Source organism: Tursiops truncatus, chromosome 4 (assembly GCF_011762595.2).
Source record: "Tursiops truncatus isolate mTurTru1 chromosome 4, mTurTru1.mat.Y, whole genome shotgun sequence".
Taxonomy (NCBI): Eukaryota; Metazoa; Chordata; class Mammalia; order Artiodactyla; family Delphinidae; genus Tursiops; species Tursiops truncatus.
The window spans coordinates 104,832,267-104,851,709 of record NC_047037.1 but is presented as its reverse complement, the minus strand read 5'-3'; the positions used below and the strand labels follow the sequence as shown (position 1 = coordinate 104,851,709).

General features: G+C 34.1%; 1 long non-coding RNA gene across 1 annotated transcript in view; it reads right to left on the bottom strand.

Annotated features, from left to right (window-relative positions):
- Positions 1-19,025, bottom strand: part of LOC141278493 (uncharacterized) — a 341,470-nt gene extending 322,445 nt beyond the window's left edge. Inside the window, exon 1 of the long non-coding RNA XR_012331252.1 lies at positions 18,883-19,025. This is a non-coding gene — a long non-coding RNA (uncharacterized lncRNA). The remainder of the gene's footprint in view (positions 1-18,882) is intronic.
- Between the last annotated feature and the right edge of the window lie 418 nt (positions 19,026-19,443).

Here is a 19,443-nt window from a genome sequence, read left to right as displayed (position 1 = left end):
TGAGAGAATATTACTTAATTTGTATTACCGACAAACCACACAGTTGTCAGCAATGTTATTTGCTTCAGAGACTCTTGCACACGAATCATAGATTATACTTCCTTAGGGAGAAATGATAAAAATCCCATAATTTTCAAGGATGTCAGTTTTAGGGATAGTTACCCAAACAGAGCTTTACGTATCTCTGTCTATACAAGCATGGTAGAAAAAAGTTCTCTTATCAATAGTTTCCATTGGAACAGAAAATGATACCAAAAACGTGGTACTGACTTGGAAGGAGAGTACAAATACTTATAGGGTACTCCAGGTATACTCAAAATAGCAGTATGGTTAAGAAACAGACTCTGAAATGAGAGTCAGAATTATAATATATTTTAGAGTTATATGTCAACTTTGACCTGCCTTGATTCTAATCTCAGTCACTTCTTAGCTCTATGAACTTGGACAGTCATTTTAACTATCTGGACCTCAGTTTTCTCACTGATAAATAGGGATAATAACAATAGTACCTATATTATATACATTGGTGTTGGTGTTAAGTCTATGTCAACTATTGGAGACTTTCTGCCGAAACACTAGTAATGCTTTAATTCTCCAGAATCTGTTACTATGTTTTAAGCTTTATAAAACACAGATTGCTACCAAATATCTAAATACCACAATATCTAAAATGGTGATTTTTTTTTTTTTTTTGGCCTTCAGATATACTGTTATCCAAAAGGACTGCAGTGTACATGATATTGTCATGGAACATGTAGATACAAGGAATTGGGAATTTTATTATATATCAAGACTGCAGAATAACTGATGAGATTCCTGGCTGAAAATTAATAGTACTAAAAATAATGTGTTTTTATAAGTTGTATCTTGTTGAAGGAACAATTTATTATACAATAAAACAGAGTTAATTAATCCATATGTCAGCCAAAAGGAAAATTACCAAAAATATTTTTGCTAGCAAAGGAGTTTTTATTCTATGAACCATTCGGTTTTGTTTTCCTCAATATACAATGGGAATATGAATTAAATTTGCTACTTTTAAGTGACAGGAAAACAATGAAACCTTAATAGCTTTTAGTAAAAATGCAAATAATAAATTATATTTGCCTTTGTTCATTTGATCACTGATGTGATATTTTCCCTAAGTGATTACATTATTTTTATTGCTATCCATATAATGCCATCCTTCACTTATTACTATTATGTCACAGGTGATGTTAACAACATGGTATCTATTTACTAACTCTTAAAATCTTTACTCATATTATATGTAGAAACTAAATTTTTCCTTCATAAGAGAAAAGGTCTCTGAAGTTAGAATTATACTAAATTTTAGAATTATATGTCAACTTTGACCTATCTCCTATTACATTAATAGCGTGAATGTTCATTTTAATTAAGATATGAAAAGTTAAATGTGATTTTTTTTTTTTTTTTACAATCACTCTTTACCTGTTTCACTTGTGGTAAATAAGAGAGATCTGAGACATGGTTACTTAAAGGAAGAGGTGGGGTCTGTATCGTGTGGCCAAGTTAGTAGAGGCACACACTGAAACTGAAATATTAGCAGGGGTCATTTTGCATAAAAATTAAATTGTTTGCCAAGTAATTAGCTTTGAACGGATGAAATATTTTCAATTTGTATATAGTTTTTTCTTTTTTACTCAACTTTCTTCCTTCTTCAGTTTATCTTCTTAGAAGAAAATGTCTATATTCAGAAAAACTCCACTTAAACCTTGCCTAACACGTTTTAGGGAGGGCGGGAGGGAGGAGTACCCTATCTTTTCACCCTTGGTCAGGCCATTATGTGGAAGCTCTGATTGTCAGTACCCACGTGCACAGATTTCCTGAGTTGTGATTGCCGTCCCCACCCTTAATTGTGCAGAATCAGAACATGTCTGCATTGGTACTATTCGATATCTTTAAATGTTCTTAAATAGCAATGACCTGCCCTCACTTGTTATCCATAGCCCCCTAGGAATAAGAGAAGCAAGTAGTAAAACAAAGCCTCAAGAAATATTCATTGTAGTAGAGGACAAAGGGCAATAAATAATAACAAATAGGTAGTGGGTACTATAGATCTATTACCTAACACCCATTTCTCCTGCTCCCTTCTAAACAGAACCTTTATTTTCGTCTTCTCCTCCATTAAGTCAGGGCTCTTTTTTTTTAATTAATTAATTAATTATTTTTAATTTTTTACTGCATCGGGTCTTCATTGCTGCGTGTGGGCTTTCTCTAGTTGTGGCGAGCGAGGGCTACTCTTTACTGCGGTGTGCGGGCTTCTCATTGCGGTGGCTCCTCTTGTTTGGAGCACGGGCTCTAGGCACGTGGGCTTCAGTAGTTGTGGCTCGAGGGCTCTAGAGCGCAGGCTCAGTAGTTGTGACGCATGGATTTAGTTGCTCCGCGGCATGTGGGATCTTCCTGGACCAGGGCTCGAACCCGTGTCCCCTGCATTAGCAGGCACATTCTTAACCACCGCACCACCAGGGAAGTCCCATAAATCAGGGCTCTTAATATTCTGATTAGTGTAACCCAGTGTTTCTCAACTAGGAGAGACTTGTCCCCAGGAAACGTTTGATAATATCTGGAGACATTGTTGATTGCCATGATTCATGGGTGGCATCTCGTGAGTATAGGACAAGGATGTTGCTAAACACCCTACAAGGCACAGGAAATTTCCCTACAACAAAAAGTTATTTGACCCAAAATATCAGTAGAGGTGAGGTTGAGAAACCCTAGTGTAATGGCAGAGTGTGATCTGTCTGGTCTGGAACACAGCTCTACAGATCCTGGCTGAGTGACCTAGACAAATTTCTTTTCTTTTTTTAAACAGCTTAAAGAAGGTACGTCATACACATATTTAATTTGTACAATTTGAACATTGGCAAGCATCTGTGATACCATCACCCCAATCAACATTATAGTCACATCCAACACCTCCCCGAGTTTCCTGACGTCCCTCTGTTTTCTTTTTGTTTTGTTTTCTGCTTTTGTGGTAAGGGCACTTAACATAAACTGTACCCTTTGAGCAAAGTTTGAAATGCATGATACTGCATTGTTAAATACAGGCACAATGTTTTATAGCAGATCTGTAGAACTTACCTATCTAGCATAACTGGAATTTTATACCCATTACATTTCTTAACAATTTAGTGTCTTAGTTCCTCATTTGTAAAATGATTAATAGTTTGCATTTCACAGAATTGTTCTATGGGTTAAATATGTTCCGACATATAAATCACCAACAGTAGTGACTGGCATACAAAGCACTCATTAAATGTCGTCTATTATTAAGTTTTTCAAACATCAGGGGATAAGACTGTCAAAAAAAAATCAAACACTTGAAAGTTGATTAAAAATATATGTAAGCATTGACATAATTCAGCTTTCTCATTTACTTTTTTTAGGGGTCTGGTCAATATACATGCTTATATTTGAAGTTTACATTTTGTTGTTATTCCAAGTACTTATTTTTTTCCCAATAATGTATTGGATTTCGAGGAAGCTATAATTTTCACTCTTATAGTAGCTTAAGTTTGCAAACATACTTGAACCTATAATTAATTTGGACATTGAAAAGTTTGAATCACTGGGGCTTGGCCAAAATGCATGTTTCATAGACTGGAAAAAAAAAAAAGTTTGCTAATCATTCAAGATACCACACAAGAATAATTATATTATTTAGGCGTTGAGAATTGTTCAACCTCTTAAAAAATTCTTTATATAAAATAATATGCCAATTACAAATGCTATATATTTTATTTTTATTTTTTTATTTTTTCCGGTACGCGGACCTCTCACTTTTGTGGCCTCTCCCTTTGCGGAGCACAGGCTCCGGATGCGCAGGCTCAGCGGCCATGGCTCACGGGCCCAGCCGCTCCGCAGCATGTGGGATCTTCCAGGACCGGGGCACGAACCCGTGTCCCCTGCATCGGCAGGCGGACTCTCAACCACTGCGCCACCAGGGAAGCCCTACTTTACTTTTTTAAAGTAAAATATCAAAGGACTTCCAGAAAAAATAAAACTGCTTTCCCATTCTTCAATAATTCATCATATTAAAAAGGTATTATCCTGTATTTTATGTGAAATAGTGAATCTGTGCTTCACTTAAATAAAACTTTATCCAGGAAAAAAATATATATATATATAGATAGATAGATAGATAGATAGATAGATATTAGTTCTTTATTACTACATTGCAAAACAAAATTATTTTAAAAGTTACCAAATGCAGACAGATACTAAATAGTAATACTGATGATATACTTGTAGGTATTTAATATTTAAACATTGAAAGTAGTATATTTTAATTTTAAATTATGCTTTAGAAACTATCGCAATTAGACTTAGAAAATGTTGAGTTGATGTATAAATATTTATCTAAATATAGTATTGTTTTCTGTGGAGTATTATAATATTGTCCAGAAAATTTATTTTTGGAAATAATCTCAAATTACATTTAAATTTCCAATTTAAGTGTCAACACTATAGGGTAGATGAATGCAAATGAATGGATATATTTTTGTAATGTGGCTCCAAATTTCAAGAACCAAAAAAGGATCTGTATGAAGTACCACTTAATATTTCTATCACTCATGAATCACAATCTTCTTTTTTTAATTTTAGTTAAAGCTCTTCATGAACGTAGACACATCAATAGTGATGCATCAATCTCTAAACAATGTTGTAATATATAACTGCTTTTTTTAAAGAACCATTTTTCTATTCTTTTGCCCTTTTTGTTTGTTTGTTTGACTTTGCTTTTTCTTTCTCTTTTATCTTCAAAAAAAATAGCACCATCAGATGGACCTTGAGGGTATTTTACTTAGGGAAACACCCCAGACAGAGAAAGACAGGTACTGTATTATCTCACTTATAAGTGAAATCTAAACCAAAAATGAAACCAAAACTAAAACCTAAGCTCATAGATACAGAGAACAGATTGATTGTTATCAGAGATTAGGGGGGGTAGGGGGGTGGAGGGGTGGGCAGGGAGGGGAGAAATAGGTGAAGATAGTCAAAAGGTAAAAACTTCCAGTTACAATATAAACGTCATGGGGATATAATGTACAGCATGGTGACTATAGTTAATAATACAGTATTGCCTATTTGAAAGTTGCTAAGAAAGTAGATCCTAAAAGTACTCATGACAAGAAAAAAAAATTCTTTAACTATGAAAGCTGAGGGATATTAACTAGACTTACTGTGGTGACCATTTCACAATGTATGCAAATATCAAATCATTATGTCATACACCTGTAACTAATACAATGTTATATGTCAATCATACCTCAAATTAAAAAATTAAAAATAAAGGAATAATAATAAGCACCATCAGGATGTCCCTACCTTTTCTTAGGAACCTGTTAACCACCTAGTATGGATACTTCTCTATTTTCTTCATTCTTATATAATTTTATACAGATATTTTACAAACGTGTGCATACATGCACATATACTTAAAAAGGGTTTTAGGTGCATTGGGCATTTTACAAAAATGTAAATAATGCGAAGATGTGAAAAATTTCACTCTCTGCACCTTGTTTTTCCACCTGTGAGTACTTCCTAAGTAACTCTTCTAGACCGCTCTTACTTCAGTTTGTCCTACTTTATGGATGCATAATAGTCATGCAATAGTTGTAGCTAATTCATTTAACGTTTCCTTGTAGATGGTCCTTAAGTCTGTTTGTGCAGGTTTATTTGTTTGTTTGACACAACCTATATGCACATATGCATGTAATTTTACCTATCTGATGCTGTTTTCTTTTCTATAACATAGAATCCCAGATAACAGTGAAAACTAATTTGGAGCTACTTAAAAGAGATGTTTTAAATATAATAAAAATATTTATGAAAATGATTGAAATGTCTTATGGAGTAAAAATACTATGCAGTTTAATAAGATCATGAGTAACATAAACATAATTGTATTCAGAAAATAAATTACAATGTTGAAGTTAATTTCAACTGTCCCCACTAAGGAACTAGAGAAAACCATTTATTTGCTTTGAGGGTCTAGGAAAGTTTCTCTAAATTACACGAGTTCTGCTGTTATGTTCTGCTGTTACGTTTTTGTGACACCCTCTTGCCATTCTTCTCCCAGGATAATCTTCACTGATGCTTTCTTTTATTATTTGCAGAAAATCCTCAGCCTGTGTTTATACGAGTGTTCAACATTCATATAAAGACAGACTATGATTAACTCTATGCTAATGTTTCGCCTCCCTTTAATATGTTCACAAAACATACAGCACTAGTTACCTCCACTGAAGAAAAGCTTGTCTTTCTACTTTCATCTTCCTACTGCTCTGCTCTCTGTGTCTCTCTTACTCATTGCCTCTATGATCTGTGTTTACTACTGTAAAGGAAGGGAGTCTCTCCTGCCAACTTTTTATACAAAGGGTACTTTTTTGCAGACTGAGTCTGGAGTGAAATCTTCCTTCACTGAGTACAAACATGGACTCATGCTTCCTGTGTGCCCCATTACACAGGCTCCTTGGATGTTTAGTGAGTTCATGCTCACAAATTACGTCAGCTTCACTTTCACACAATTCTGTAACCCTTTCACATAACCTCTACCTGGATTCTATACTAAATAAAATAAATTTGTGATGTAGTAAATAAAAGGTCAAAATTTGAACCTGGAATTCTCTACTATTATAATTCAAAATTAGACACAAATTTTCTTACAGTTTGTGAACACTCAAAAAATGCATTTTAAAGTTCCACTAAATGCTGTTATTTCCCACCGCCAGCACTGTTAAAAAAATATTCTTTTATCTAAGGATATAGAACATTTAGTGTTTATTTTCATTCATAGATTTCAGGCCTTACAAATCTTGAACCAAGGCCTTTTTTAGAATACGAAATTAGAAAGCAAAGTTGTTAAGTAATTCCTAAAGAATACTAAAATTGATCCATAGGTGCAATGATTTTGAGATGCTCGGGTTACTGTACTTTTAGCCTGGCTGTTTTTATTCACCATTTTATCCTCTCTGCATAAGCCAGTGTTTGGCACGTAGTAGGCCTTAAATGAATATTGACTAGAAAGTAAATAAATGAATATTTTGGTTTCTGAAGGCTTGTTTTTGAAACCAGTTAGAATACACTTTCAAAGATTGAGACAGAAGTTGCCATCTTCTCTATGCTAATAAAAATGAAACACACTCGCTGAATTTCTCTTCCTGCCAAGATCAATTTCTTTCTTTAAACATTCAAGTAGTCTGTCATTATTTGTTCCTGTGGGCACACACAGAGGGGTGTTCTGGCACCCATCTACCACAAGGCAGAGATAGCTTAAAAGAGGGCATGCCCTCATATCTTCTGCTAATTTTTCTGGGGCATAAATGATGAGCACTAGTAAAATCCGATTATAATTCTGTTATCGCTTTTGAAGCAGGTTCAGTAGGCAGATTTTCTCCGTCAGACACGTGAACTTCCAGACTAGTACAAATTGGGACAAAAATATTTCACAAGAATTTTGCAAACCTAAACAATCTCTCTTTTTGCTATATTTATCACCTGTAATTTGATAGTTGTATTTGTAAACACTAATGTTTTCCCCCAAAAGATATAAAATAAACAAAAATTATTAATTGTTCTGTAAGAATCAGAGGTTTATATGATTACAAAGAAGAACTAGACCAGGAACATATCAGACAAGTAGTTTTCTATTCATTTGTAAATTACATTTTTAAGATAGATTATTTCTAAAAATTAAATACATGAAAAAATGTTCTAAATTGAATCATATTTTAATGTGCTTAAGGTTCTTATTTTTAGAGCTAAATAAGGAATGTTTTGTGGTGCTGATTATTACTTAATTTATTTTCATTAATAAATGAATGCATTACTGTACTATGTTTCATTAAAAGAGGCAAAACATACCTACCCACCATATAATATAATTGGTTTATATATATTATTTTTAGAAAATACAATCTCAATATAATCAGACTAATTATTTGTTGTTATATCTCTCATGATGTCATTATCACAATAACCTCCTTAGGAATGCATAGTGTGAAACTGACCACCATGACAGATCTCTAAAGTTGATGGGCTGTCATAAATCTAAATGTCATATTGTGCAGAGTGACAGTCAAACTATACTTGAATGTGCTCATCTGATTTTTAGGCCAATTTTGATTTTCTCTTCAGCAGTATGTCTGGTTCTTTATCCTGGCTTGGAGAGTACAATGACTCAACTTTCAGACTGAGGAGAGGAAGCAATCATACTCTAACACCTCTAAGGGGGAAGATGATCTGCTTGCAACCATATCAAGATCAAGAGAAAACATTCCTACTTGACTTTTTGGTAATCTTGTTTGAAACAATGGTACAAAACTGGCCAAATATGTACTTTTTTGGATCTATCTACATTTATGATGAATCAATATGATTTTAGGAGATAAAGTCATTTGATATGTTCCATGTTCCTAAAAAATAAATTAAAATAGAACATTAATATAATGCTTAAAAGTAATCACAATTATGAGAACAGAAAAGACAGGAAGATTAGGAGAATAAACAGATCCTGCATCCTTGAGAAAACTTAAATTCTCTGTGATTTTTTATAGTGAAGTATGCTGTCATGTTTTGGAATTCATAGCTCCTGCTTCAAAGCTGATTAACCCCATGATATTATTTACTTCTTTGGCTTAACTCTAGGAATAGAGCTAGGAGAGAATTCCATATTCCATATAAGAATTGTCTCTGAGGGATTACTGAAGCATTCATTTTCCTGCTGTTAATGACAGGCAACTGGGAGCTCAGATTTTCAGAAACATCCTCCATGATATAAAATTTTAAGACAGGGACCTGGAGTCAAGTTAGGTATTTTTTAGAATATTGAAGTTGACCCAGGCCAGAATACACTGTAAAGAATGAAAGTGAACACTTGAGTTACAAGAGTTGGTCTAATAATTATTCAAGGAAGTTATTGAATAAAGTAATTGAAAGTTCAGAGAGAAGATATAGTCTCTTTGATTGAAGCTAACAAGACACATTATGCTATTTTTGAATGAATGAATGTATAAAAGTGAATGGACAAATGAATTAAGATTTGGAATCAGGTGTTTGAGAAACCCTATAAGTAATTTGTGCTATAATTTGGACAAAAAGTCTTTATAAAATTTATGAGGTTTCCTATTATAAATTTAAAAAAATCAGATGACAAAAAATAAATGTTACATGTATCTTGAAAGAAAAAGAAGGAATATAATGTTAAATGCAACATAAGGGTGGGGTATTGAAGGATAATGAGTTAGAGTTTGTTAGTTTCTTTGGTATCCTCAAGAAAGCTGTACTTCTAATGATTGATCTCTTTCCTTTAAACTAAACTTTCTCTGAAGTGGATGCAAGTTGTTTTCAGTTAGGATACAGAAATTCTTTCAAAGTAGTCTACTCCTTTTCTATAACACAGTATTCACCAGGCAACCTCCTGATCTTTATTTATTTATCTGAATAAACCTACTTATTTGGAAGGCACTATGGTGAGCAGATGCCAAGTTCTCCTAGCTAGTTGTAAATTATTAGCATTCTGGCTTGTACATCAGTCTCTTTTAAACATGATCACTGAGAATCAGAGGATGGTCACACGAGGCTATACTGACAAAAGTGAGCATCTGAACCAGCTAAGCTGGGACATGGTGAGTCCATGAAGGTGTAACTTCCCACTAAGGCCTGGCCTGATCAATCAGCTGGCTTTACCCATTACATTATTATCTGGAGTTCCAGGGAGCTTTCAAATTTCAAATCCACTCTCTTGGATTGCAGAATTGTACCGAAAGTTATCACAAGCTCAGTGGGTTTATGAAGCCAGAATACTACAGAATTAAAAAGCCAACAGCTTAGTGAGTGAACTGGAGCTTAGAGTGAAAGGATGGATTAATAAAAATAAACATCTATGGACTGTTTCAACTGACAGATTATTAAAAGCTTTTGGATGTCTCTGGGACAGATAATTTGTACAAAGATAGAAAAGCAGGGCCTTGAGTACTGAACAGCAAGGAAAGCAGGCTTGGTTATAACAAAATTTGGAATTACCTAGAGTTGACATTTTTTCCTCAGTTCCCTGATGAGGGCAACTTACAAAGCTATACTGAATGCCCTACAATATTCAGTTAGATTTTAACAAGCAAAGTGCTTTATTCCATTTTAAGAGATTCTGTACCCATACATTTTATTGAATACGTGGATCATAGAAAACAAGCGATTCTTTTTAACTTTAGAAGACGTGAAAGTTACTGACATATATCTCCTGTCAGTTATTGACACTGTTTGCACAAAACAAAACAGGATACTTTATTTACACCTCAAATTTGGGGTTACAAAATCTAATTATGAGGTTGACGGTGGAGTCTACAGGAAAGGTAGAGATGTTCCTAAGTTGAAGTCATTTTAAGAGTAATGTTGTTTATGTTTATTAATACCTCGACGTAGAGCAGATGCTATAATTCCACACCTCAAATAAATGCATTAATAGTCAGAGGTGTTCAGAAATGGTCATTTAATGCTATTGGATTATATTTTTGAGCTTCATACAACTCTAAAGCCTAAACCAAAAATTTTGTGAGATTGTTTTGAGAGAAATAACAATTCAACAATGACTTTTTATTTTATTTATTTATTTATTAATTAATTAAAATAATTTTTATTGGAGTATACTTGATTTACATTGTTGTTTTAGTTGCAGGTACACAGCAAAGTGAACCAGTTATATATATACATATAGCCACTCTTTTTTAGATTCTTTTCCCATATAGGTCAGTACAGTGTATTGAGTAGAGACAATGACTTTTTAAAAGGTTATCTTTTTATTCAATTTATAGCATGGGCTTCAAAGCCATAGTGATATAAAAAGAAAATTATTGGTCTACCCCAAGCATAAGTCTAGCACAGAGTAGGTGCTAAATTAATGTTTATTAAGTCATCAGATGTCCTGAATTTGAATCTTGATTCAACAAGTTTCTGCCTCTATGTGACTTTGGGAATGTTATTTCTTTAGGAGCCACAGTTTTTCCACCTGACAGTTTTCAGACTAGATGGAAGGAACAGTAAATTTACTATATTAAAGTGCTTTGACAACTATTTATGTACCTATATACCTGAATGTTTTATAATGGTACCTTTCAAATACTTGCATATATTTTAAAATCTCTTTAAATATAACAACCTACTCTGAAAAAGTAGATAAAAAGAAGTTCTGACAGTTTTATTTGTCATCCTATTGACATCCATGATTGATTTGGAAGATTCAAATACCTTAATTACTGTCTCCTTCCTCTCTTTGTGTACTTCTCTCCAAAGTGTCTCTCTTGCTTGAAATGTACAGTGAGTTTTCTCTCAAAGACATCCCCTATACATATATTTTTTTCTAGATTAGGTACTTGAATTACATTAAGTCATAGCAGATATTTAGCTGGGTACTGTGTACAAATACCATTGATATGTCTGAAGCCTCTGGTCTTGGAACAAGATAAAGTTAACAGTTAGCCCCAGTGGAATGAAATCTGTGCTCTTCCTTTTATTATCATAATGGCCTAAATTGTCATTTAATCAGTAAGTATATGAACTCTAAGAGGGGAAGTGGGAGGTTTTCAGAAAAAGGACACAATGAAAGGGTGCAAAAGTGAGATTGTAACTAAGAAAACTGGAATCTTTAGTAAATTTTCTTAGAAGAAGTGAGATGAAAGAAGTGAAAGTCAATGTTTGAGGCAGATCAAGCATTGATTTGGCACTGAGGACAAACTATTTGTTTTTCATCTTACAGTAGTGGAGGTAACTTGAAGCTGAAATGTGATTGGGGTGATCAGGATGTGATAAGACAACAGAGCAGGGAAAGGAGAAGGCTTTGGTTGCCATTTATTTATTAACTCATTTGGTTTGGTTGAAGACTCAGACACAATTAAATGAGTAGAAAGTAAAATAAATTTTATGGAGCTAAGGATGTGCAATCTAAACTAAGTCAGGGCTTGAAGCTGGACCCAGATGAGTACGAAGGTGAGCCATAGTAAATCAGCCAACCTCAGACCCTGGGATGGAGTTGTATCCATGGGTGTAGCCCAGTGGTCCTAGCAGTTCTAAGAGGAAAAGTGTCAGAGCAGTGGTTGTCAAATTAAGTTACATTTCCATTGCATAAAAAGCCCTGCAGGGTTGAGCAAGGGTTTGGACAGGGTAATTTAAAGATCCTTTCACATCTATTAAAGTCCCTATCATCAAAAAATAATTTCTTCTAATGTTGGTTCTCTGGGACACAACTTATACATGGAAGATGTTTAAGTTGGAGATTTTATGATCAGATTCCTGTACTATATCCTGTACAAATTCTCTGGCATGTGCCAACCCTGTCAAACATGATCATTTAACAACAGATAAAGCACCGCATTATATCTGGGCTTTTATGTATCCCACCTACTCATAAGAGACGAAAGTCTCTGTAGCAGAAATACCACCAAGGCGCTAAGTTTCATCATGTCAGATCAGTGTAAGGGGATGCACAAAATGGGATGGTCTCGCATCTCTGAAATTGTGCAGCTGCTCCAGCAACATGAGGTTGATTTTTAAATTATAAAATGTGAGCATCTCACCCAATATAACATGTTTATTTTTATCTATCTTTCTTACTCCTTTCCTGAAATACTTTCACCGGGACATGGAAGAAAACAATTGTGCCTAATGTCCTGTATTACTTTCCTAGGGCTGCTGTGACAAAGCAGCAAAAACTGAGTGGCTTAAAACAACAGAAACTTATTGCCTCACAGTTCTGGAAGCTAGAAGTCTGAAATCAATGTATCAGCAGGGCCATGCTCTATCTAATGGTTTTAGGGGAGAATCCTTCCTTGCCTCTTCTAGCTTCTGATGCTTGCTGTCATTCCTTATTAATTTTTGCCTTCTAAATGCATCACTCCGATCACATGGCTGTCTCCTCCCTGCGTGTCTCCATATAGCCTCTCCTGTGTGAATGTCTTTCTGTCCAGGTTTCCCCATTTTTATGAGGATATCAGCCATATTGGATTAGGACTCACCCTATTGGGTTCATTTTAATTTGATTACCTCTGTAAAGACCTTACTCCCAAATGAAGTCACATTCTGAGGTACTGGTGGTTAGAACTTCAGTACATCTCTTTTAGGGGGACAGAAGTTAGGTCATAAAAGTCTTCAACATTGTTTGTAGACTTATACTGTTGTATACTGTTTTTCCAAGCTGGTATCTATCTTTGTGGATGTTTTTTGCAAGATTCCAATGTGGTAAAGTAATTGTGGTTGAGTTTAGCAAATTTCTGCTCCAGGAATTACATTTTGGGGGGTAAATATGGACACAGAAAGATTATTTTCTCTTTAATTTGACTTGTGAGGGTCCAGAACACAGCCCTTGCTAAGTTGTTCAGTGTTCAGTACCACCAACACATAAGTCAGTGGAATTAATGTTTATGTCATGAGATATGGAAAAACGAAGCGGGAGACAGATTATGATTGAGGTCTGCTCAAGGAGTGGTTCTGCCATTCTGTGCTTACCACGCTGCTGTTCTGATAGAATGTCTTTTTCCTTGTTGTCAGTTTGCCACCTTTGCTCAAAAAGGAAGTCTGACCTGACTTTTAAAGTTACTGTGACAAGAATTTTGTTTTATGTTACACAAAATGACCTAATATTACAAGATTAATGCCTTTTGCCTCTAAACATATGATTAACCATAAATTATCACACTAGACCTGAACACGTCTTTCAAAAGCCCATTAAAAAACAAATCAACCTTTTCTCTCTAGGCTGAACTCCCTTGTTAATATGAAAATCAGGAGCTCTTAGCTTTTGTTATCCCAGCCATATTCCTTTGTGTTTTTCAAGTTGAGTTGTGACTGGAGAGTGAGTCATACCAGCTTAATTAATTTAGTTAAGAACCAATTAAAAGCAGTATTTTGTGCATGAGAAAGCTTGTCTGAAGTGTTTTGAATTTCAGCAAGTTTCCTCATTACCCAGGCTTCTATATAGATAGTTTGTGCCATGAGGAGGGGGAGATACTTAGTGAATAAGATATCCCTTAATTTCTGGTCATAAGTGAATTTTCAATTCTAAGAAAGGTACAATTAATATTTATACTCATAAACATATACCACACAACAAAAATTATTATCAAATTTCTTCTTGTTATAACAATGTAGCAAGGTTTATTAGTAACTAACCCACATATTTTCTTCCTCCAATAGACTAAATGATCTAAACATTCACTGTAGGAAGAAGATTCAAGGGAGATATACTCCTTCTATATCCTTCCCACCCCATGAATTTGGAGTAAAGTGATATGAGCTGTTGTATTTTAAAAGTATTGGGGTTTAAAGTAATGTGGTCTTCAGATTTTTGCCCTATAGAAGCAGACGTTATTTAGACAAAGCATTAACAGACATCTCCTCACAACATTCTTTAGGCCCTTGGGTATTATTTGTATCTATGTATGAGGTGAATCCACCAAACAAAAAATATATACTAGGAAAGAGAGGGAAAAGTATTCGACAGTGAACGGGATGATTTAAGTCAGCAAATGTTTTCTGTCATGGGACAGATAGTAGGTATTTTTGGCTTTGTTGACCAGATGTCTCTGTCTCTGGTCTTTGTCACAACTAATCAACTCTGCAGTTAGAGCATGAAAACAGCCATTGATAATATGTAAACTAACAGACATGGCTGTGTTCCAGTAAAACTTTATTTACAAAAACAGAAGAAAGACTGAATTTATCCTGCAGGTCATGGATTTCCAACCTCTGGTGTAGGATGTGGTCATGGCAGTGATACCTGATGGATGGGCAAGACTTTCACCCCTCTGGTGCTCAGTTTCCTCATCCTACAGTGAGGAGGTGAGAATAAGGAAGTCAAAAGGTCTCTCCAGCTTTGCATTTCTAGGTTTACACAGAGGGATTGGTCTCCAGAAATAACTCTAAGCATAGCTCTAGTGTCAGGCAGCTGATTCTCCAGTGACCTCTTTTTAAAAATCTCAATAAGAGAAAATATAAGAACTTCTTTCCTTGTGTTATGGGTGTTGTCTAGAGTAAAAATAGAGAATTGAGAACAAATATGACAGTAATGATTTTGAATTCTCTTTTCTTTAGAGGCCTTGTACTCTGTTTAAGAAAAAAAGTAAATATAACTATTAGGACAGATTTCAAAGAACCATTTATTTTGGAGTTAGAAATGGACTTTTCAAACTTGCAAATGAGAATCTGAGCATTAGAGACCTAAGTGCTGGTAGAAGACCACAGGCTAGAAAGTGGCTTTCATAAAAACATTTTCATTTTGAAAGGGTAAACTTCTCTGGGAAAATTCTCGTTGCTGGAACACCTCATTACCCAGCAATGTAGAATAAATGGGGCATTGATCTCTACTGATTTGCCACCATAGCCTCTGTAACTAAATGTGGCCTGAGGCAGTTCTGCAAACAGGAGGATCCCTGAATGTTTAACTGTCACTTGAATAATTTTCCATTATCATTACTCAGGGAACTGAATTTCTTCTTTCACTTGATGTTACTTTAAATATACCTTACGTATAGTGTCTTTTACAGCATATCAGAATCAGTCACCTAGTACAAGAACATTATCAAATATATACACAGAGAGTAATTCTGCTGCAGTGTGATCCAAAACTATAAATACAAGTAATTGGCCCTCATTACTCAGTGCCACTGGGTTTAGGTTCTTGGATGTATACATTTCACTCATGTTTAGAGTATCTTTATCACCGTTCCTTCAAACTCCATGATTAATGAAGCTCCCTCTCATAGCTCCGAGTAATGAGAATTCTATATATTTTATCTGTAGGTCTTCACATGAGCTGAAACTGTTCTCTGTGAGATTATTCAAATAGTGACATAGCTGGAGTCCATTCAAAAAATTTTTCTACCCTAGGATTTTTTCTTCCTTAAACATAGGGTCCATTTTTAATGTCCTTTCAAGGGCCATGACAGAGTTAGTTATATAATTTGACCCATAGTCTTCTCTTTGTCAAAAGTGGCATATGTAAAAACAAGTTAAAATTTGGTTACTACATACTTGACCAGACTGGCAAATACTGAAGATTCATAATGTCTTTATGTTTCACAATAAGGAGGAGACACAGAGAACAATTTAATTACATGGATACTCTGTGGCATGTATTTTGGATAAGATTCATGTGATTAAAATACATAAGCCACAAAGTCTGGTTCACCCTCCCCACCTCCCCAACTATTATAAAATTTGACATTATTGTCACTCTTTCAGATAAGTGTCCCTCGCCAAACCTAGACCACTACTCTATCAGAAAACCTTCTTTAATGTAACTATTATATATCCTGCTAACATCTTCTGCCCATCATAAACCACTTGAACTGATAATGCTGGAAGAAGTGAGATGGTTTGAGGATATCTGCTAATCCATTTGTTTCATTTATATAGCTATCCAATGTCTTGACTGGTTTTTACAAATGTCTAAGAAGAATTACAAAATATGGATGAAGCTGTAAATATTGAAGTAGTGGTTGAAGATTATATCTCTCTAAAGAATATCAAGTTATTTGAATGCCTATTTAGGTCTTTGTTCAAGATGGCCTAATTTTTTTTTTAAACTGCACAGTCCACTTTAATTTTATAAAAATCCTTTAAAGAATTTAAAGTTTTCTTATGTATTCTATCAGATAGAGAGAGTACTATTAGAGGAAAAATCTTAGAGAGAGAGAGAGAGAGAGAGAGAGAGAGAGGAAGAGAAAGAGAGGAATTACAGTAAAAATTGTATCTAGCTGGCAAGGGAAAAATAGACTAGTGAAAGTAGAGGGAGGAAATCCTCATTGATGTTTGATATATACTTCAATTTACAAATATATTATACACTGTTCATTCTTTCTCAGCTTCACAAAGGCTATTTACTTTGGCCTGATTACATAATATTTGAAAGTATATCATATAATAATTAGTTTTTATATTTTGATATACCTGTAAATAAACCATCTTCCAGAAATTTTAATAATACCCAGAAATTGTAATAACCCAACATTTGAAAGAGCAATGAGAATAAAACAAAGAAAAAAGTGATTCAAAATCCTCATATCCTAGACATTTTAAACTTTATAGTGTTTAAGTGTATGTATGTTAATCTTTTTGCAGTTTTTAGCTGGTAATCTATCTGTAACTCTGACTGGATTGACTGAAAACTTTACATAACCATAAATGGAGAGGATCAAAGGTAAAGTAAGATTTACAGATTTAATCTTGAAAAATCAAGGAGGCTGAGAAAAAAATATTTTCTGTTAGAAAAGAAATTATTTCTATTGGAGTGTACCCTTTTAAAAAGGTATTTTTATACTCTCTATTAAAATTGTTCATCACCAATGCTCTTTGGGATTATATCACCCAGAAAAAGTGATGCTTAAGGCAAAAGGCTGAAGATTTCCTTAACAAGAAAAAAGCACTGTGAGATTTTCAAAGGAAATACAGAATGTTTCTCTAATAAACACATTAATAACTTGCAAATGTGTTGTCACATTTAGGGCAACAATTTATGCTACATTTCTCCCTAAGTATAAGAATTTCTGCATTTATTTAAGGAAAACATAAAGAACTGAAAACTAAGCAAAAAATGCTCATTGAAAACAATTTTAAATTTAAAACATAGTTGATTCAATTTTTGTTGAATTGAATCTTATATATGACCACATGTTCACAGTTGTTTATAAATTATTTAGTACTATGTTATTTTACACATATGTTCATATCTGAATTCATTTTATTGAGTTATTTTACATCTCTGTCTTTTTCTAGCCTTTTTGTTGTCATACAGTAGTTGGTTTAACATTCAGTTCCATTTTAAACTTACATAATAAAAACTTGCTTAAAAACAATTCAGAGTATCTTACACGTTGACACATATCACCATGCTATAGAGTAAATGATTCAATTTTGTTTTGTTTTGTTTTTGGCCCAGCCGCATGACATGTGTGATCTTAGTTCCCCGACCAGGGATCAAACTCGCATCCCTGCATTGGAAGCATGAAGTCTTAACGACTGGACTGCCAAGGAAGTCCCTAAATGATTCAGTTTTAATCATCATCATCATCATCATCATCACCACCACCACAACCAATGCCAGTAGAATTGCTACCACTATAATAAGTCCTGACATTTTTTAAAGGCATTTTTAAATACTGTGTATGAGGTACATGTTAGGAGAATTTTGCTTGCAAGTGTCACAAACCAAATTCAAGGAAGACTAAGCACAAGTGATGAATATTAAAACAATACCAGTATTGAGCAGAGTATACATGGTTGTTAAGAGCTGAATTAAGTCCCAATTCTGCCATTTACTTTCCATGTGACTTTAGAAAATTTACCTAACTATTCTGTGCTCCAATTTTTTCATCTGTAGATGTAAATAATTATATCACCTATTGCTATTATTAAATGTCTTGTTTTTAAAAATATTTAGAATTTACATATTTAGTGCTACATGACTGTTTATAAGTTATTATTGTTTTTGCTGTTAAGGCATTTTTAAAAGTCAAAGGGGAAGTATACAGCTGATATTCAAGAAAGAAAACAGGATCATACATGATGTAGAAAACATATGAAGCCCTCTCTCTCTGTCTCTCACTCTGCATCTCTCTGTTCATTTCCTTTAATCTAGTGGATGCTATTATTCCCATTCTACAACTGGGAATCATGAAGCTTAGAGAGATTAAATGCCTGTCCAAGGTGCCATAGACAGAATCTAAAGTCCAGTGTGAATAATTCCAAACCCTTGTTACTGAAAACTACACTAGACACATTGACCAGGATTTCTTAAAGTTTTAAGTAACATCAAATGATGATTTACATAATGTTTAATTGGTTAATTTTTAATGATTGAAAAGTACTTACATATGATGTGATCAGATCTTCATTCGATTTAGTTGGTTTTGCAGGAAGGTAGATGGATTTGCATCAGTGCATCCATCCATATTCTATTGCTTGGCATTCTTGAGACCAGTGGTCTCTACTGAGACAACCTAGTCATCCCGTTACCTAAAATAATGAAGCAAATGAAGTGTTTAAGGACTGAACACATATCATCTTCCATATTGAAACCATGTGATCTACCCTTAATCTAAAGAAACTAGGATATAGAAGCTGGTAAGCTGGTTAATGAAGACATCATCATGAGAAAATATGTAACTCTACAACCAAAGGATTGTTGGCAAAATAGACAAAAGCCAAAAGGGAATGAAACATTAAAAAATAAAGTGAGCTGTCATAGTTATAAACAGACATAAAGAAAAAAAATCACTTTGGAATATCTTTGGAGTGGCTGTAGGTCCAAAATTTTAAATTTTAGTCTTAAAGAAATATTGAAAGAAGAATAAATAACTTTATATTCTAGAGTAAGATATATGGATTTCTCCATAATTGTGTGTAAATTATTAAAGAGTTTGGAGTCAAAAA